This window comes from Oncorhynchus masou, chromosome 19 (assembly GCF_036934945.1).
Source record: "Oncorhynchus masou masou isolate Uvic2021 chromosome 19, UVic_Omas_1.1, whole genome shotgun sequence".
Taxonomy (NCBI): domain Eukaryota; kingdom Metazoa; phylum Chordata; class Actinopteri; order Salmoniformes; family Salmonidae; genus Oncorhynchus; species Oncorhynchus masou.
The window spans coordinates 4,988,604-5,009,614 of record NC_088230.1 but is presented as its reverse complement, the minus strand read 5'-3'; positions in this window follow the sequence as shown (position 1 = coordinate 5,009,614).

Below are 21,011 nucleotides of genomic sequence, written 5' to 3'. Positions count from 1 at the left end.
TTCCGGTCTCTCTGTGCCAGTTTGTCTTGTATGTTTCCAAGTCAACAGCGGTTTTACCATTATGCGTTTTGCATTCTCCTTTTCGTAGTCCTACCGGTTTTGACCCTTGCCTCTTTCTGGACTTTGTACCCACCTGCCTGACCATTCTGCCTGTTCTTGACCACGAGCCTCTCTGCCACTCTGTACTTCCTGGACTCTGATCTGGTTTTGACCTTTTTGCCTGTCCATTACCATTCTCTTGCCTAACCCTTTGGATTAATAAACATTGTAAGACTCCAACCATCTTCCCCCTGTGCCTGCATTTGGGTCTCGCCTTGTGCCTTGATAGTTATAAAGCCTTTTGGCCCTAGACTAGTTGGTCCGGTACCGCTTGCCATGCATGAGCAGAGAGAACAGTCTATGACTAGGGTGGCTGGAGTCTTTGACCATTAATTTCCTCTGACACCGCCTGCTATAGGGATGGATGGCAGGAAGCTTGGCCCCAGTGATGTTCCCGGGCCGTACGCACTACTCCCACAGCTGTACAAGTATTCCCTGAACTGTACTACACTGATCATATATTATTTTCTTACTGTATGTTTTTTTGTGAATGGCAATTTCTTTATGACTAGAATGACTAAGCAAACTGCTGGAGGAAGGGTTTTGTCCTATAGAGCTCCATTTTTGGTCTGCCTATCCATGTGAGACACACAGACTTACTGAAGACAAATCCATTCAGTAGGTCCTATGATTGAGTGTAGTCTGTCCCAGCGGTGCAAAGGTGAACGGCAAGGCACTGGAGCGACAAACCGCCCTTGATGTCTCTGCCTGGCCGGCTCCCCTCTCTCCGCTGGGATTCTTTGCATCTGACCCTATTACGGTGACTGAGTCACTGGCTTGCTAGTGCTCTTCCATGCAGTGTCTAGGAGGGGTGCATCACTCGAGTGGGTTGAGTCACTGACGTGCCGTGGAGCAGAACTTCGTGGGCTATACTCGGCCTTGTCTCAGGGTCGGGGGGCGAGGATCAGTCTGTTATATCAGGAGTATTTCTCCTGTCTTATCCGGTGTCCTGTGTGAATTTAAATAATCTCTCTCTCTTCTCTCAAAGGACCTGAGCCCTAGGACCATGCCTCTGGACTACTTGGCCAGATGACTCCTTGCTGTCACCAGTCCACCTGGTCGTGCAGCTGCCCCAGTTTCAACTATTCTGCCTGCAGCTATGGGACCCTGACCTGTTCTCCAGATGTGCTACCTTGTCATGGACCTGTTGTTTTCGACTCTCTCTCTCTCTACCACACCTGTTGTCTCTAACTCTGAATGATTGGCTATGAAAAGCCAGTTGACATTTACTCCTGAGGTGCTGACCTGTTGCACCCTCTACAACCACTGTGATTATTATTATTTGACCCTGCTGGTCATCTATGAACATTTGAACATCTTGGCCATGTACTGTTATAATTTCCTCTTGGCACAGCCAGACGAGGACTGGCCACCCCTCAGAACCTGGTTCCTCTCTAGATTTCTTACTAGGTGCCTGCCTTCCTAGGGAGTTTATCCTAGCCACCGTGCTTCTGTTTCTGCAATGCTTGATGTTTGGGGTTTTCGGCTCGGTTTCTGTATAGCACTTTGTGACATCGGCTGATGTAAAAAGGGCTTTATAAAGTTTTAGCTTCTGCTTTTTCCAGGCTCTCTTTTCTTGCCCTCCTGGTGTTGACCCATGCCTGTCCTGAATCCGAGCCCACCTGCCTGACCGCTCTGACTGAGCCTGCCTGCTGTCCTGTACCTTTGCCCCTACTCTGGATTACCGACCTCTGCCTGACCTGGACCTGTCTGCCGTCCTGTACCTTGGCCCGACTGTTCTACCTACCTTGACCTGTCGTTTGCCTGCCCCTGTTGTTAGAATAAACATTGTTACTTCTACACAGTCTGCATTTGGGTCTTACCTGAAACCTGATAACAGACACTAGTTTTGTTGCACCTGGACTACTGTCCAGTCGTGTGGTCTGGTGCCACAAATAGGGACTTAGGAAAATTGCAATTTGCTCAGAACAAGGCAGCAAGGCTGGCCCTTGGATGTACACAGAGAGCTAACATTAATAATATGTATGTCAATCTCTCATGGCTCAAAGTAGAGGAGAGATTGACTTCATTACTACTTTTTTTGTAAGAAGTATTAACTCCCTGAATGCATCGAGCTGTCTGTTTAAACTACTAGCACACAGCTCGGACTAGGGCTATGGCTGCCAAACCTGCAGTCAAGAGTCATGAAGGCAGTCAAATTCCACATGACCGTGTAGTCACGGCAATTAGGCTCCTCCAAGTTCTGATGCTGCTGCTGGTCACTGCCTGGTACTCAGCACTCTATTGTCCCTCTAATCACTCTGACATCAATGCAAATTTATTCAAAAATCTATCAAACACATCATGTGAACCCATGAGCTCATGTTGCGAAACATTTCTATAGGCTATATAGAGTGATGTCCACTAATAAAAAGAGGAGGATCTCATCAGCTTTCTAGAGTTTAGGCCTAGTATATTTTTTTCTCAACTTTCCTAATATTAAGCACATGTCTTATGATTACAACAGGAGTATAGCCTACCTGGATGGCATGAAAATAAACCATGGGGGAAAGTGTCCTTCATTCGCTATTTCAGTGCATAGATGACATTTCCAACTGCCCCTGTTTCAATACAGGTGCATGATAATGGTCCATTCTAAATCAAAATAAATGTCATACATATATTATTTAGTATATGTAAAGACAAGATTAAATCAAGCCTATCACCTGTGAATAATATATTATCACTTGTGAATGATGACCAGCATAAGAAACAATACGTTTTTTTGCGACTTATTCAAATAATAGTCACACACCACAGGAAGCCTAGCCCATAGGCATGCAGGTATATGTTTTAATAAGGTTTGTATCACAACAAAGTGGCCAAATAATTTTAAGAAGTTAAAGCACATCAATCGGCCTTACAAGGGGTGTAGAGCCTAGCTGGCATATATAAGTAACGCTTGAGTTTCAAATTTGGGGAAGATGATTTTCACCATAAAAATGCACCTTTTATAATAAAAGCATTTAATGCACAATTGCATTTGCGGTCACTTTTGATAATGGTGTTTTCTGCTAATGGAACATTCCCGCTTATAGACTATGACCATGTGCGCATTGCTGTGCTTATAATGTGAAGAAATAGCCCAACAGTATATCAACATTTTAAGCTAAACGTTCTGATCTGTTGCCTCAGCCACATTGCATAAACACGTTTTTTTGATGCTAGTGGTTGTATTAAGTTGGGATTTATCGCATCCCTCAACTGTCCCAGACTATTAGGAATATGTATTTAGTGCACAGAATAGAATAGGTCGACTTTTGTACTATGGGGGATAGTAGATTCACAGGCTAGTGCTTTTGCTGTTCGTTACTACTCATCCTCCCTACTCATCTTGTTGGCTGACGAAAAGTAAATGTGGACAGTTCATCCAATATCTTCAATGTGCACCTCGGAATTCGATAAGGACGCGCGCAGTTGTGTCTCTGATGTGTCTGCCTTAACTTGTAGCCTGTGAGAAACACCTGATCACATGACTAAGAGCCATGTGAGTGAGAGACGCTTCAGATTGAGCATCACACTCAGGGAGAAGGGCACAAGGCAGCATTCCTGCCGACAAAAGGGATGGATCTTTTTAGGGTGGTTTCCGGACACAAAGGGGATGCCACCGTGAAATATTTGACATTATCAAGTGCTTGTCAAATTGTGAATGAGAGACTATTGGAGTGTGTACAGCCTGTGCAAAAAAACTAAGCACAGCTCATGCCTTTCAAGCAACTTTTTTCAAATCATTATTTGAGTCTCATCATGCAGCCTTACAACGTATTAAAAATTGAAACATTACAGCCCATGTTTGTAGAACAACTAAAGTTACTTTAATCATTTCAAATTAAGCATATAGGAGTACCAATTTCTTTGTTAACAGTTCAACACAGAATAGCTTCAAATCACTTGGAGAAAGTATTTATATTTTATTCAATTCAATTGTATTCTTCATACTATAAAAGATGATAAAATAATGCCATGGAATTATAAGCAAATCTTGTCTCCTAAATGAACTAGTGTAGCCCACAGCCATTTGGCATAGCCACATCAGTACCTAACATAAGGAAATGTCAGAGTGCATAATTTTTTTCTGAAACTACCTTTTCTTCATATCATGCTTCTTTCGACCTGTCTAAAATGAATAATGGATTTATTGTGAAGGTGTAGGCTATATTACATGGATTTATTAGACTTTTTAAAATGGTTTGTGGGCTATGTGTGGAAGCCAAGATATGCTAAATGTGTTTTTTTAAGAACAGTAAATTATCATGAGACCGACAGATATTTGCTTGACAATCACCGGCTGACGAAATTTCATGATTGCCACAGCCCTAGCTCGGACACCCATACCCCACAAGACCCCACAAGACATGCCACCAGAGATCTCTTCACAATTCCCAAATCCAGAACAGACAATGGGAGGCACACAGTACTACATAGAGCCATGGCTACACAGAACTCTATTCCACATCAGGTAACCGATGCAAGCAGTAGAATAAGATTTAAAAAACACCTTGAAGAGACACACACATAGGCACAGACACATGCATACACACACACGGTAACATATGCACCATACACATACATACACATGTATTTCGTACTGTAGATATGTGGTAGTGGTGGATTAGGGGACTGAGGGCACACAGTGTGTTGTGAATTCTGTGAATGTATTGTAATGTTTCAGAAATTGTATAAACTGTCTTAATTTGGCTGGACCCCAGGCAGAGTAGCTACTGCCTTGGCAGCTTGAGAATCCATAATAAACACAAATACAAAAACTAGCAAGCCAGACAGTTGATTTATTTAAAAAAACTAAGAAATCTAAACTTGTTTTCATGAATTTCTCACGCATTTAAATGGCTAGACAAATAGACAGCTATTGAAGCCATCTAGCCAGGCTAATGTTGGCAATTAGCTAACCATGGGCTAGATAGTTAAATAACAGGAATTTTCAATGGAAACCTTGCCCAAGACAGTTCACAGAATTGTCAATTTAAATAACTTTAACCAATTTATTAATTACTCAATTCAAATCATATAAAAAAATTGTCACATGCACCAAATACAACAGTAGACCTTACAGTGAAATGCTTACTTACAGTGGCGTGCGGAAGTATTCATCCCCTTGGCATTTTTCCTATTTTAATGCTTTACAACCTGGAATTAAAATAGATATTTTGGGGGGGTTGTATCATTTGATTTACATAACATGCCTACGACTTTGAAGATGCAAAATATTTTTTATTGTGAAACAAACATGAAATAAGAAAACTTGAGCGTGCATAACTATTGATCCCCCAAAGTCAATAGTATGTAGAGACAGCATTTGCAGCAATTGCAGCTGCAAGTCTCTTGAAGTATGTCTCTATAAGCTTGGCACATCTAGTCACTGGGATTTTTGCCCATTCTTCAAGGCTAAACTGGGTTCCGCTGGTGATACAGCAATCTTTATGTCATACCACAGATTCTCAATTGGATTGAGTCTGGGCGTTGACTAGGCCATTCCAAGACATTTAAATGTTTCCCCTTAAACCGCGCAAGTGTTGCTTTAGCAGCATGCTTAGGGTCATTGTCCTGCTGGAAGGTGAACCTCCGTCGTAGTCTCAAACCTCTGGAAGACTGAAACAGGTTTCCCTCAAGAATTTCCCTGTATTTAGCACCATCCGTCATTCCTTCAATTCTGACTAGTTTCTCAGTCCCTGCCAATGAAAAACATCCTCACAGCATGATGCTGCCACCACCATGCTTCACTGTGGGGATGGTGTTCTTGGGGTGATGGAGGTGTTGGGTTTGCGCCAGACATAGCGTTTTCCTTGATGGCCAAAAGGCTAAATTTTAGTCTCTTCTGACCAGAGCACCTTCTATATGTTTGGAGAGTCTCCCACATGCCTTGTGGCAAACAACAAACGTGTTTGCTTATTTTTTTCTTTAAGCAATGGCTTTTTTCTGGCCACTCTTCCTTAAAGCCCAGCTCTTTGGCTTAAAGTGTTCCTATCTACAGATACTCCAATCTCTGCTGTGGAGCTTTGCAGCTCCTTCAGGGTTATCTTTGGTCTCTTTGTTGCCTCTCTGATTAATGCCCTCATTGCTTGCTCTGCGAATTTTGGTGGGTGGCCCTCTCTTGGCAGGTTTGTTGTGGTGCCATTTTTTCACTACACTTCACCAATTTTGACTATTTTGTGTATGTCCATTACGTGAAATCCAAATAAAAATCAATTTAAATTACAGGTTGTAATACAACAAAATTTGAAAAATGCCAGGGAGGATGAATACTTCTGCAAGGCACTGTACAAGCCCTTAACAATGCAGTTTTCAGAAAAAAACAGTATTGATATATAACAAATATTTAAGGAGCAACAATAAAATATCAGTAGCAATGTTACATACAAGGGGTTCCGGTACAGTTTTGCTAACATTAGATAGTTAATTCTGAGATTATTACCTTTGCCTTGATTTGGCTGTCTTTTCCAGATCATCATGGCTCTGGTGAGTGACTTAAGGTGTAACTTAAGACAGGCATTAGTACTTCTGTATGGTAGCCACATTAGCAGCTAATTAGCATTTCATTTAGGGGGTGTAAATACAGGCGAATATATTGATAAATGTCACCTTGTCGAGAGAGATTTACACTGTTATCAAAACGCCATGGCAGGGTAAGCCTACACAAAACACAGCCCTTATTTGAAGTGTTTTTAAAATACACAATGGATAAAAAGAATGGTGGAAAAACGATTGAAAGAATTTCTGTGTTTGACCGCTAGGCTTTATGGGTATTGTAACTCATACTGTAGTAGACTATGCTATAAATGTATAACAAGGCCCAGCCCAAAGAACAGGAGGGAGAGCGTTTTCTTGGGTGTTTCAAAACAAGGTAGTGGACAAGAACGAAATTTAAAATGGCTGCCGTGCATTCCTCTGGTGGATCGAGCATATTGTAGTTGATGGAGATACCCACCTTGAATTCATCATAAAACACTTTGTGTCTTGCTGTGACCTGTGTGATTTATCATATTTAATAATCATAGAGCATATTAAGTAGCTATTTGCCCCAATTATCTACCATTTTCATACAAAAAGTAAGAGTGTAAAAGATATTCCTGTAGAATCAACAAGCATTTGACCAGATGAGGGTTCTGAACAAGACTGGGCTGATAATAAAATTCGGAGGGCCGCTGGATGAAAAGACCCACTGTTTAACATGCATATTTATGCGGCCCCCAGCGTTTTCAGAGAAGGCCGAATTCTAGCACTTTCTCTTAAAAAAATGTTTGTGGTTGGACTTGTTCAATTCATCTTCATCATGGGCTCCATTGAGGTTCTGGCAAATGATCAGTGACACTAATGTAGTACAGTTCAAGAGAGTTGGTGCTTCACCTAACCCACCCCCCAAAAAGGGTGTCCCACATCCCCCAATCCCACTCCCCCATACTTAGTCCCTCGCTGCAATTATGGCCAATCACCGGGCCTCAATAGGAAGCCACCAGGGCTTGTTTGAGCCTGTGCGGTCATTAAGAGAGGGGAGAAGAAAGGAATTAATGACTTAATTAAGGAAGAGAAAAAGGAAAAATCACACCGACTCTGGGAGCTGAGAAGTGTATGAATGGGGCGCCTAGCTGGAACGCTCTGGAGCAGAGGATTGTGGGATTGCTGAAGTGTGTCATGATTTTGGTTGTCCTCCAGAGCAGATGGCGGCTCGGCGTTCACATGCCATCCATTCTCGTCTTTGTCAACGCAGCCTGGCTCCTTTTTTTCTTCCCCTTTGTATTCATGCTAAAGTTTATAGAGGAAGAAAAAAAATAACTAGTGTTTTTCCAGTTAACACAAGAGTATATAACAGTCTCAACTACTTTCTCCCTTTCCCTCCCTTGGTGTTGCCCTCTGTCTTTCTCGCTCCCGCTCTCTAAAGGTAGACGAAATCAGAAAGGATGCTTGCTGTCTCCAGTGTTGGGGTGGTGATGTGCTCGAACTCTGGCCAGGATTGACGGGTGCATCCATATTCATTCCTCTCTAATGTGGCAGTGGCCTCCTACTGCCAAGCCCTACTCTGCCTCTCCAGACCCAGCCTCACAGCCTAATCATTGTGGAAAAACATGCAGGAAGAGATTCCCTCCTGTTTCCTCTGTCCCAACAGTCCATAGAGCCACAGCACCTCTAAGATATCCTCTCCATTTTTTCCCTTTGTCAAATATTTCAGCCAGATAGAGTTGAATCCAGATAAGAACATAGACAGCTTACTGTACATCTAGTACATTTTATTTTAATTTTAACATAAAATAATCAGTTAAAAGATGTATCTTCCCTTACCACTGTAGTTGCCCCAGAGTGCGCAGAATGAATGAATCTCCAAGTCACTTTCCTTTGAGTATTAAAACAAATGAATTTTCAAATGGTCTATATTGTGCAAGAATTCCTGGAAGCAGTTCTTAGTTACTATACTGTATCACTGTGCCAGTTAATGTAACATTGAGTTGGAAAACGACTAAACCTTTTCCATTCTGAATTAAGTATGTATACTAATGCTAACAATGTATTAGTTATTCAAATGCGATCCTTTTAGACAACAGCAGTGTTTACCCTCTTACTCCCTCTGATCGTCCAATCCAAAAGAGAGGGGGGGCACATGAAAGAGAAGAAAGCGAGGAGAGACAAGTGTGTGTGTGACACTAACAGATATCAGCCAACACAACAAACACACAGGGAGATTAGCCCAACCAACCACCACCCTCAAGGGCACAATGCAATATGCCTCTCCTCCATCCTCCTCTCGCTCACTCAACATTTTTTTCTCTTCTTTTCACTTCTCTCATCTCTGCATCTCTGCACATTCTTTCCAGCTTTTCTTTCTCTTCTCTCTTCTCTTTTTCCCAGCCTCTCTGCTCTTTCATAGTAGATGTCTGAAGGGCCGTGGAGAGTTGGGGAGACGAGGTCTGGCCTCCCCAGGACAGGGGCCACGGTGGAGAGCCAGGAAGAGAGGAGAGGGTCCCTGTCTGGAGGATGGAAGGATAGATGGATCACTGTATGAATTTGAGGAGATGGCATAGAGAGAGGGCCCCCTATTGATGGAGTAAGGACCAGGTTGCCAGCACTTGAGAGCCGCACGTCCCTGTTTAACCCATTTGTTTTGTTTTGCTCTCAGTCATTTTGGGAGTCTGTTACTCTGTCAGTCATATTCACTACCTCTGGGCACTCTGTGGTCGAATTGAACGCTATTCAATACACATACAATATGCTGTTCAATATATTTATGGGGAGACTTAGTGGGGGTCGCTCTAGTAGTGGTCACTGAGTTTTTTCCAATTATAGGTTCTTTTCACCATATGTTGGTGCCCCCCCCCCCTTTTGGCAGTCAGGGGAGGTAGGAACGCCTAGAGCAACCTCCTCAAGGTGATCCAGAGATCGGGGATATCTTTGAACCGCCCTGAAGCAAGTGCCGTCTGCAGAAAAGACAGGCCGACATGCGAGCGCTGTTGAAAATCCCTCTTCCTCAAAGGTACACCCGAATTAGATACAATTAAGCTGTTTCTAGTTTCTGGCTAAAACAAAAGCTGTGAGATAAAAAAAAGGCATGGTATTACCATTACCCATATAATCCTAATTATAACTCCACAGATTGTCACTCAATAGCACACGGCCTGTGAGTCGACCTTTGGGGAAAAAGTTACATTCCTTCCACGACAACTGAAACATACCACGGAGGGACCATGCGAAATAAGGTAATTTAAGCATTGAAAGCAAAAACAACAAAAAACTTTGATAATGATATCAGTAATAGTCTTTTGTTTGATAATGAAGGATTCTACTTCTGACAGGAAAAAATACAATTAGCTGTTACACAGTTTCATATGTTGGGGCTGAATGAATAATACGTTTCTATGCAATATTCACTATTAGAATAAAAGACACATGTTGCTAATTGTGGGGGTTGTGTGTAAGTAGACAGGGGTCAGGGTCAGGTTATATTGAGGGGAACCTACATGCCTCTACTTCCTATTGTTATGGACACTGTAACAATGAAGTCCATTTGGACAGTTAATGATACGCTTTACTGCGCAGGCAGGTAAACTCCCGCTATGTGGTCTCATTCTTTTGAATCAATCTTTTGACAAGTCTTTTTTTATGCTAATGGTACAGTGGAATAATAATTAGGGTAATGATACAGAGCTTTAGATGTATTTTAGGTAAATGTGTTTACGGTGCTATTTAGGGATATATGTGTTTTTATTGAATCACTTAGTCCTCGCTGTTTGTCTGGGGTTAGGAGGTCAGGACGCTAATCAGGAATTTGCTGTTGTTTTTTTGTCTAAGATTAAGGGAAATACAATAAATCTTGCAGTTTTTTGTTTGACTTTGACTACAGTATGTGCAGTCTTGAAATGGACTGTCCAACAGACAACTTGTATCTCCAAGACTCCAACAATCTCAGCATGTGAATTCAGCAACTAAAACTTGAATGAACAAAGCTAAGTCTTACCTAAAAACATTCTGCTGAGGCTTTAGCTAGCATTTCTTTGTTTTGTGGCATGAACAATACTAGCTGAAATGGTTCAGTGTGATGACAAAAGCCTGTTCTGTGTGATTACAGCTGTAGCCATCATTAGAGCGAGCCTCTTTAACGTAATTGATGGAGTGGATTCTCATATCAGACCTCAATAGACTGGGCAGGTTCCCCCTGCTTGTTTGGACTCATCTGTATTCACTCTGTGTGTGTGTGTGACTGTGATAATTAGATTTCACACTATTTACACACTTAGAGAAAAGAGCAAAACAAAGCACGGTAATCGGAGTATGCATGTGGGAGGGATGCATCTGTGGATTTTCATAAGCCTATACTGTAAGTGTGTTTGTGTGAGTGTGTGTGTGGGCATCCATGTGTGTATATTGGGCAGAATTGTGTGTGTGTGTGTGTGTGAGTGTGTGTGTGTGTGTGTGTGTGTGTGTGTGTGTGTGTGTGTGTGTGTGTGTGTGTGTGTGTGTGTGTGTGTGTGTGTGTGTGTGTGTGTGTGTCTATCAACACGAGTGCGACTGTTTGTATTCGCTCAAGGATCCTAACCCTTCCAAAATGACATGTCCCCCCACCGTACCCACACATTAAGTGCTTACAAAAGACAGAGCACTAATGTGTCATCTAATTGACCAAGGCTCCTGCTTCTGCCTCCCCTCCATCACTCTATTAGCTCAGTAATTACCCATATGCCTCGGCGAGGAGGACGTCCAGATAATGGCTACCTCAAGGGCCCTCGAGCACAGCAGAGAGGGGCAGCAGTCTGTCGCCACAGGAACACCACGAGCTATCCAACCATTTCAGCAGCTATAGTGCCACCCCAGAAAAAACAATGGTAGAAGGAGTTTGGCAACTTCAGCGCCCAATTGGAGTTTGGTATTTATGGACTGTTTATGAGAGATTGGGATTTCATTCTGTGTGCAGTATCTGTTTTTCTCTGCCGGTCTCTCTATTTCTCTCATCTTCCCAATGCTGTTTACTGTTATCTGCTGTCTTGTGTTCTGTTTTCTCCCTTTAGCACTCTAACTCTCTTATTTGCTCAATTTCCTTCTCTTTTTCCTCTCTCTCTATTTTGCTGCATCCCTATCCTTTTCAGCATTTCCCCTCTTTCTATTCCCCTTTCTCTTTTTTACACATACTTCTTGAATTGTGTATCTGAGAGGGGTGGAAATACAACTACGCCCTGATCTGTTTCACCTGTCCTTGTGCTTGTGCTTGTCTCCACCTCCTCCAGGTGTCACTTATTTTCCCCGGTGTTTCCTGTCTCTCTGTGCCAGTTCGTCAAATCAACCAGAGTTTTTGTGTCTCAGCTACTGCTTTCGCAGTCTTTCTTTTCTCGCCCTCCTGGTTTTGACCCTTGCCTGCCCTGACTCTGAGCCCGCCTGCCTGACCACTCTGCCTGCCCCTGACCTCGAGCCTGCCTATCGTCTTGTACAGTTTGGACTCTGACCTGGTTACTGAACCCCTACCTGTCCTGACTTCGAGCCTTCCTATCTTCTGGTACTGTTTGGACTCTGACCTGACTCATGAACTCTCGCCTGTACCTGACCTGCCTTTTGCCTACCCCTTTTGTTATAATAAATATCGGAGCTCAACCATCTGCCTCCTGTGTCTACATTTGGGTCTCGCCTTGTGCCCTTATAGGAAAGTGGTCAAATCTATGAAGAAAGAAATATCCTCCCTCTCAGTACCCCAGTAGGTTATGAAAGCCTCTGCATTCATAACAGACACAAATGACACAAATGATAACCATTTTGCCTCAGCTGGGCATCAATTTGATAGAATGGTTTAGGAAAATATCTTTATTCACTTCTAAACAAATAGCAGAGAATGATGCCCTCACTTTGTTTCTTCATGTGAATGTTATGTCAATTATGTATTTTAAGAGCCTTGCAAAAAAATGTGTGTAAAACGATCCACAGGAGTTGATTTGCTTGATCCCTTTCTCCTACAGCTTTCTGCCCCCCTCAATGTAGCACCTATGACCCACATTTTTTATTTAACAATCGCTTCTGGTGCCATCCCTAAGATCTGTAAGGCAGCGGCCTTGCAAAAATATTAGAATCACTGTCAAATTCTCAGCTAAACTTTTTTAACTTCAAATTACATTCTTCATCAAATCAAATTGTATATGTCACATGCGCCCAATTCAACAGGTGTCAACCTTCCAGTGAAATGCTTACTTACAATCCCTTAACCAGCAATGCATATTTAATCAAATAAGTGTTCAAGTATTTACTAAAATAAACTGAAGTAAAAATAAATTCATATAAAATTACAGTAGAGAGGCTATATACAGGGGGTACCGGTACAGAGACAATATGCAGGGGCACAGGTTAGTTGAGGTAATTCAGGTCAAATGTAAAGTGACTGCGCATAGATAATAAGCGGCGAGTAGCAGCAGCGTAAATATTGGGGTGGGGGGGAACAATGCAAATAGTCTGGGTAGCTCTCATGGAAACCCTTACACAGGGACACTCGAAGTGAATCTTAATTGAATCATTGTTTTTAATCATTGTTTATTTGACAGCGTGTTGGAAAGTTTCCAACCAGCTCAATGCACCATAATACACAAGTTAATCAGAAGCTCTGCCTGGGCAGTACCAGCAGTTGTCTTATATACGGCTATACACAGACAAATTATACTTGCATGATTTAGCATAATTAATGAATCAGTACTGTTTTGTTTCATTCATGTGATGGACTAATACTGGTTCATAACATGTGACAGACAAATATCTCACAAGGCTTCTTCTCTCTAAACTGAGACCTTGAAGCTGATATATCTTTAGTTCATTCTCAAAACAAGATCTGGGCGTGCTGCCAAATTGCAGCTACCGATGGTGAGGATTTGTACTGTCAGCCACTTGCATGAATGGTTTATAGAAATTGGTTTATAGAACAGCACATGAATAGAACACAGAAATTAGTTATAAGAAAAGCACAGACATTAAAATTCCATTACAGACATTTAATTAGCTGTTCAGGAGTCTTATGGCTTGGGGGTAGAAGCTGTTAAGAAGCCTCTTGGACCTAGACTTTGCGCTCTGGTACCGCTTGCCGTGCGGAAGCAGAGAGAACAGTCAATGACTAGGGTGGCTGGAGTCTTTGCCAATTTTTAGGGCCTTCTGCTGACACTGCTTGGTATAGATGTCCTGGATGGCAGGAAGCTTGACCCCAGTGATGTACAGTCGTGGCCAAAAGTTTTGAGAAATCACAAAATATTTACAGAATGGAAGCGCCCGCCTTCCTCTCCTCCCCAAATCACTGTTTCTGAAAGAAACAAAGACCTTCTTACATAATTCCCTGGTTCTCTCTATCGCTATCTCTATCTCCAGATCCATGGACTTAATCCGGGTTTTGGGAGGCATCTTCTCCCGGCCTTTCAGAGATTTGCGAGATCACTGTCTGTCCAGGGGAGGGCCAACTGAATAATTTGTTTGTATTGTGTTAAGCTGTTGGCATGCAGATTGTGGTGGACTAAGGTTCAAGTAGGGATGGATTAGAGCAGATCAGACCAAAACTGATGCAGGCATGCTTTGCAGAAGGCCCTGTTACTTGGGGCTGGGTAGGTTTTTGACAGCCTAAACATCTGCCACTACAGGGACCGCCGAAGCATGCACACAGGAATGCACGCATGGACGCACGTGCCCATGGACGCACGCACACACACGGACGCACACGCACGCACACACACACCAAACACCCAGATCCCCTTCACTTTTACCCTCTCCAATTCTGATAATTCCTCTCCTAAAATCTCCCCTCAGACAAACCACTGTGAGTGCAGGACCCAAAATGAACCGCAAAGCGACTAGCCACCCCATTCTACAAATCGCAAAATATTTTAGAGCCACTTGACTGGGAAAATACATCTGGATGGGATATTCACTGTCCATTTCTTTGAGTCTAATGTGTAGTTTTAATCAAACAGTATTTATTTACACAACATAATCTAAATACAGCACGTTTCTGGCCAAAATGTTTTGTTAATGCCTTATTAACGTGATATAACATAACAACAATATTAGAACAAGGTCCCATAACCTGTTAATTGATCGTCCTGATGCAACAACCCACCACTTTGTGGTTCTACCCTCTATGATTATGTTTAGAGTGATAAAAATCACTTGAGGTAAATGAGTGAATGGACTGGAGGACTGGTGAAGTACAATTTAGCAGTCCTTTACCAGCTCCTGTTTGCAAATGGAGCCGTGGAGTTTGAAGGATGAGAAGGCTGCGGGTGTAGAGTTCACCATCAGGACCAGCCATTGGAAGAGTTTTGGGGTGAAAGACAGCCAATCACATTCTGTCAAAGCCCTTGACCTGAGCCCAGGAGACCCAATGGGAGAGACAGGATTTCATTTCAACCAATCACTTATATTTAATGAACAATTGAAAATCTCTCAACTCACTTTATTTGGTTTAAGTCCCTCTGTGTCAGAAATACAGTAGTTGAGGTGTACTTGTCTTTATGTAACTGAAAATATGTCTCCTAAGTTATCATTGTTAATCATTTCCCCACTGACTGCCTGATCTAGGCCACGTTTTTCAATTCATACTATCCAGTTGGGTTCAGAGTTTACTCATGCAGCCGTCCGTCATCTTACCAAGTCTCTCTCAAAAAAGACAACTACTACATACATAATCAGAGTGCACAGCTGAACACTTTATATTTGAAACACTTGGTTTGTTATTTTTGATTAAAACATTAAATACAAATACCAAACTTTGTTTTGCATGGATTAGCACTGTAGGAGCTGTATCTACTAAGTTTTGTTTTGGGACAAATCAATTCACTCAGAGTTCCAATGCGACAATTGTTTGCTTGCAGAGCATTATAGGCTTGAGATGGCTTCCTTGATCACGCAGGTCAACAGCCTACATAAGAAACTGGGGGAAAAGCAGAGTGGTATGTTTACCCTTTCTACGCCAGTGGCTGGATGGCGTTCGGGCCTGTTGGCTGCATCTCTGCCTTGTCATTCTCTGACTGGCCGGTGTTGTCCGGAACTCCCCATACTGAAAGAGGAGTTGAAGGAGCACAGCAAGAGGAGCAAGGCAATCAATGATGGTCTCATGTCACGAGCCGTGGAAGCCAAAGCCAGCCACCTCCTGCAAAGCAGTCAACAGTACCAATGACAGGCCTGGAGCGGATACAAACAACAAATAGTTTTGGAGCCTGATCTTCCTGCACCTTCGTTGTTCGGGGTGCCTGTGTCTGCTGCGAAGTCAATGTCGGCAACCTTCCATCCTGGCTCTGGATTTCGCAGGGCTTCTCCATCTGTTGGATGCCTGAAACAGATGCCGGGAACAACGGGCTCAATTTATCATGCATCTCGGCCACCATAAAGGGTTCTCCGAATTCTGTGAAGCGTGGGAGTGAGAGGATTTCCTCGTCTTTCTTGCCAGCTGTGATTTTGGGCAGCTCCATGGTAGAAATGTGACCGTTCTAGAGCTCGAGTAAATGACAATACTAAGCTGCTTCCCGAATGTTTTTTTGTTGACTATGTTGATACCTTTTGGAAACAAAATGTATACATTGTATAATGAGGATGGGATCCACCCAAATCATTTGCGTTCCTGGAACCTTTCACAGCATTATAAGGCTGCATTGGGAAACTGACTTATCAATGACCCAAGCCAGATCAGCTATTGCCTACCATTGCGACGCAGAGTGGTCATAATCCTTCAGCAAATGTATTTAAAAGTTAAGATGATGCCGAAGAGGATGGCTGACGTTTTACATACCCCTGACCAATTGCGAGATTTTGTAACTTTTTAAACTTATTTTGTACATAATGTTGCTGCTACCATCTCTTATGATGTCTCTTATGACCGAAAATAACTTCTGGCCATCAGAACAGCGATTACTCATGACGAACTGGAAAACCCTTTTTCCTTTAACGAGTCCGACGAGAAGGATATACTGCTCTCCCAGGAACAGGCCCAAATGCCAGTCATTTATGTGAAGGAAAGACGAAGGAAAAGAGGACGTAGACCTTCTGAGAATCCGTAGGCGAGCGAGTAAACTCCCACTGCATTCCATACTTCTTGCTAACAATAGAAAATAAAATTGATGACCTACGATTACCATTAATATCTTATAAGATCGTAAGAACTGTAATTAAGAACTGTAATATCTTATATTTCACCGAATCGTGGCTGAACGACAACATGGATAATATAGAGCTGGCGGGATTTTCCATGCACCGGTAGAACAGAAATGGTTCAACGAGGGGTGGGGGAGTGTGTCAAATTGTTAATAACAGTTGGTGTGTGATGTCTAATATTAAAGAAGTCTTGAGGTATTGCTCGCCTGAGGTAGAGTACCTTATGATGAACTGTAGACCACACTGCAGTATCTACAAAGAGAGTTCTCATCTATATTATTCGTTACCACCTATTTACTATTTAAGACCGCAGTCAACCAACTCTATAAGGCCATAAAGCAAACAAGAAAATGCTCATCAAGAAATGAGGGCACACCTCTTAGGGCACATGAACCGCTAGCGGGACACCTACTACAACCGGTGAAATTGCAGAGCACGAAATTCAAATTACAAAAAATGTAATATTAAACATTCATGAAAATACAAGTGTTTTAAATCATTTAAAAGCTTAACTTCTTGTTAATCCAACTGCGTTGTCAGATTTCAAAAAGGCTTTAAGGCAAAAGCATACCATGTGATTATCTGAGGACAGTTCCCCACATCAAAATACTTGTTCAACCAGCACAGGCATCACAAAATCACAAATAGCGATTAAATAAATCACTTACCTTTGAAGACCTTCCCCTGTTTGCAATTCCAAGGTTCCCAGCTACAGAATGAATGGTTGTTTTGTTCAATAAAGTCCTTCTTTATGTCAGTTTAGTTGACACCAATGATCTCAGTAATCCACTCTTTCAACATGCATACAAACAAATCCAAAAAGTTACCAGTAAAGTTCGTCCAAACAAGTCAAACTATGTTTCTAATTAATCCTCAGCTACTCTAATATCTAAATAAATGATAATATTTAAGACGGAGAATAGTATGTTCAATAGGGAAGATAAATAACGAAGATGAAATGAAAAAATAACGAATAACGAAGGTAACCTGCCTAAATGATTACCAGCCCGTACCACTCACGTTGGTAGCCATGAAGTGCTTTCAAAGGCTGGTCATGGCTGACATCAACAGCATCCTCCGGGATACCCTAGACCCACTCCAATTCGCATACCACCCCCACAGATACACAGATGACGCAATCTCAATCGCACTCCACACTGCCCTTTCCCTCCTGGACAAAAGGACCCATATGTGAGAATGCTGTTCATTGACTATAGCTCAGAGTGTAAACAGCATAGTGCCCACAAATCTCATAACTAAGCTAAGGATCCAGGGACTAAACACCCCCCTCTGCAACTGGATCCTGGACTTTCTAACGGGCCGCCTCCAGGTGGTAAGGGTTGGCAACAACACATCTGCCATGCTGACCATCAACACTGGGGCCCCTCAGCGGTGTGTACTGAGACCAAACACGACTCCAACATCATCATTAAGTTTGCTGACGACACAACAGCAGCAGGCCTGATCACCGATAATGATGAGACAGCCTACAAGGAGGCTGACCCCCCTCCCTGCCTCCATTTGTTTTGTACAATGCTGCTACTTGCTCTTTATTATCTATGCATAGTCACTTCACCCCTACCTACATATACAAATGACCTCTATTAACCTGTACCCCCGCACACTGAATCGGTACCGGTACCCCCAGTATAAAGTCTAATTATTGTTATGTTATTGTGTTACTTTTTATTATATATTTTTTTTTACTTGAGTTTATTTGTAAATATTTTCTTAACAGTTCTTGAACTGCACTGTTGGTTAAGAGCTTGTAAGAAAGCATTTCACAGTAAGGTCTACATTTGTTGTATTTGGTGCATGCGACAAATAAAGTTTGATTTGATTTTGATTTTATCTACACCAGGGGCATTGTTAGACACAATGTAAGTAACTTAAAGTATGTCCCTCTAACTGCCCTGAATACCTCTGCTGATTCAACTATTGTATGCAGTAATCATATGCCTATGAACCACATGTATACTGTTAGCACTGAGTCAGTGTGCCCGGGGAGGAAGTGTGTGCAGCTCACCCTGTACTAACATATGACGTGAGCATATCTACTTCTGCTAAGCTTCCCAGTAAAGCGATAAGCATCCCAGAAGAAAAGTGCTCAAACTAGCCCAAGGTAAGACATGTAGCTTCAGAAAAAATATTAATGAAATGAATAATTTGCTAGTAACAGATGACATTCATATTTTGACTTATCTCTGAAATTCACTTAGATAATACCTTTGATGATATAGTGGTAGAAATACAAGTTCATACTATTTACAGAAAATATACAGTGGCTTGCGAAATTATTCACCCCTTTGGCATTTTTCCTATTTTGTTGCCTTACAACCTTGAATTAAAATGGATTAATTGGGGGGGGTTGTATCATTTGATTTACACAACATGCCAACCACTTTGAAGATGCAGGGTATGTTTAGTATTTTTTATTGTGAAGCAAACAAGAAATAAGACAAAAAACAGAAATCTTGCATGCATAACTATTTATCCCCCAAAATCAATCCTTTGTAGAGCCACCTTTTGCAGAAATTACAGCTGCAAGTCTCTTGGGGTATGTTTCTATCAGCTTGACAGATCTTGCCACTGGGATTTTTGCCCATTCCTCAAGGCAAAACCGCTCCAGCTCCTTCAAATCATACCACAGATTCTCAATTGGATTGAGTCTGGGCTTTGACTAGGCCATTCCAAGACATTTAAATGTTTCTCCTTAAACAACTAAAGTGTTGCTTTAGCAGTATGCTTAGGGTCATTGTCCTGCAGGAAGGTGAACCTCTGTCCCAGTCTCAAATCTCTGGATGACAAACAGGTTACCCTCAAGAATTTCCCTGTATTTAGGACCATCCATCATTCCTTCAATTCTGACCAGTTACCCAGTTCCTGCCGATGAAAAACATCCCCACAGCATTATGCTGCCACCACAATGCTTCACTGTGGGTAGGGTGTTCTCGGGGTGATGAGAGGTGTTGGGTTTGCGCCAGACATAAAGTTATCCTTGATAGCCAAAAACCTAAATTTTTGTATCATCTGACCAGTGTACCTTCCTACATGTTTGGGGAGTCTCACACCAAATGTGTTTGCTTATTTTGTTCTTTAAGAAATGGCTTTTTTCTGGCCACTCTTCCGTATAGCCCAGTTCTGTGGAGTATGCGGCTTTAAGTGGTCCTATGGACAGATCCTCCAATCTCTGCTGTGGAGCTTTGCAGTTCCATCAGGGTTATCTTTGGTCTCTTTGTTGCCTATTTTCCGGGTGATTTAAATATTAACTGGCTTTCATCAAGCTGCCACTCAAGAAAAAGCTTCAAGCTGTAACCCAGTGCCTGCAACCTGGTTCAGGTTATCAGCCAGCCTACCAGGGTAGTTAAAAACAGCACGGGAATGAAATCATCAACATGTATTGATCACGTCTTTACTAATGCTGAAGAAATTTACTTTAAATCTGTATCCTGAACCATCAGATATAGTGATCACAATATAGTAGCCATATCTAGGACAACCAATTTTCCAAAGGCTGGGCCAAATATAGTGTATAAAAGGTCACTCAATAAGTTTTGTTGTGATTCCTATGTGGTTGATGTAAAGACTAGGTGTTAGTCTGTTGTGCGTAATGTGGAGCAAACAGACGCTGCACTTGGCAGATTTATGAAATTGCTTTTTCCAGTTACTGTTAAGCATGCACCCATCTTGAAACTCTGGGGGCACTATTTCATTTTTGGATGAAAAACGTTCCCGTTATAAACAAGATATTTTGTCACAAAAAGATGCTCGACTATGCATACAATTGATAGCTCTGGAAAGAAAACACTCTGAAGTTTCCAGAACTGCAAAGATATTGTCTGTGAGTGCCCCAGAACAGGAGCTACAGGCAAAACCAAGATGAAACTGCAACCAGGAAATGAGCAGGATTTTTGAGGCTCTGTTTTCCATTGTCTCCTTATATGGCTGTGAATGCGACAGGAATGAGCCTGCCCTATCTATCGTTTCCCCAAGGTGTCTGCAGCATTGTGACGTATTTGTAGGCATATCATTGGAAGATTGACCATAAGAGACTACATTTGCCAGGTGTCCGCCCGGTGTCCTCCGTCGACATTTGTGCGTCATTTTCAGCTGCTGGTATTTTTCCATGGGATTCTGAGACGAAAGCAGGCTTCCACGAACGGCATATCAATGAAGAGATATGTGAAAAAACACCTTGAGGATTGATTCTAAACAACGTTTGCCATGTTTCGGTCGATATTATGGAGTTAATTTGGAAAAAGTTTGACGTTTTGGTGACTGGATTTTCGGTTCGTTTCGGTAGCCAAATGTGA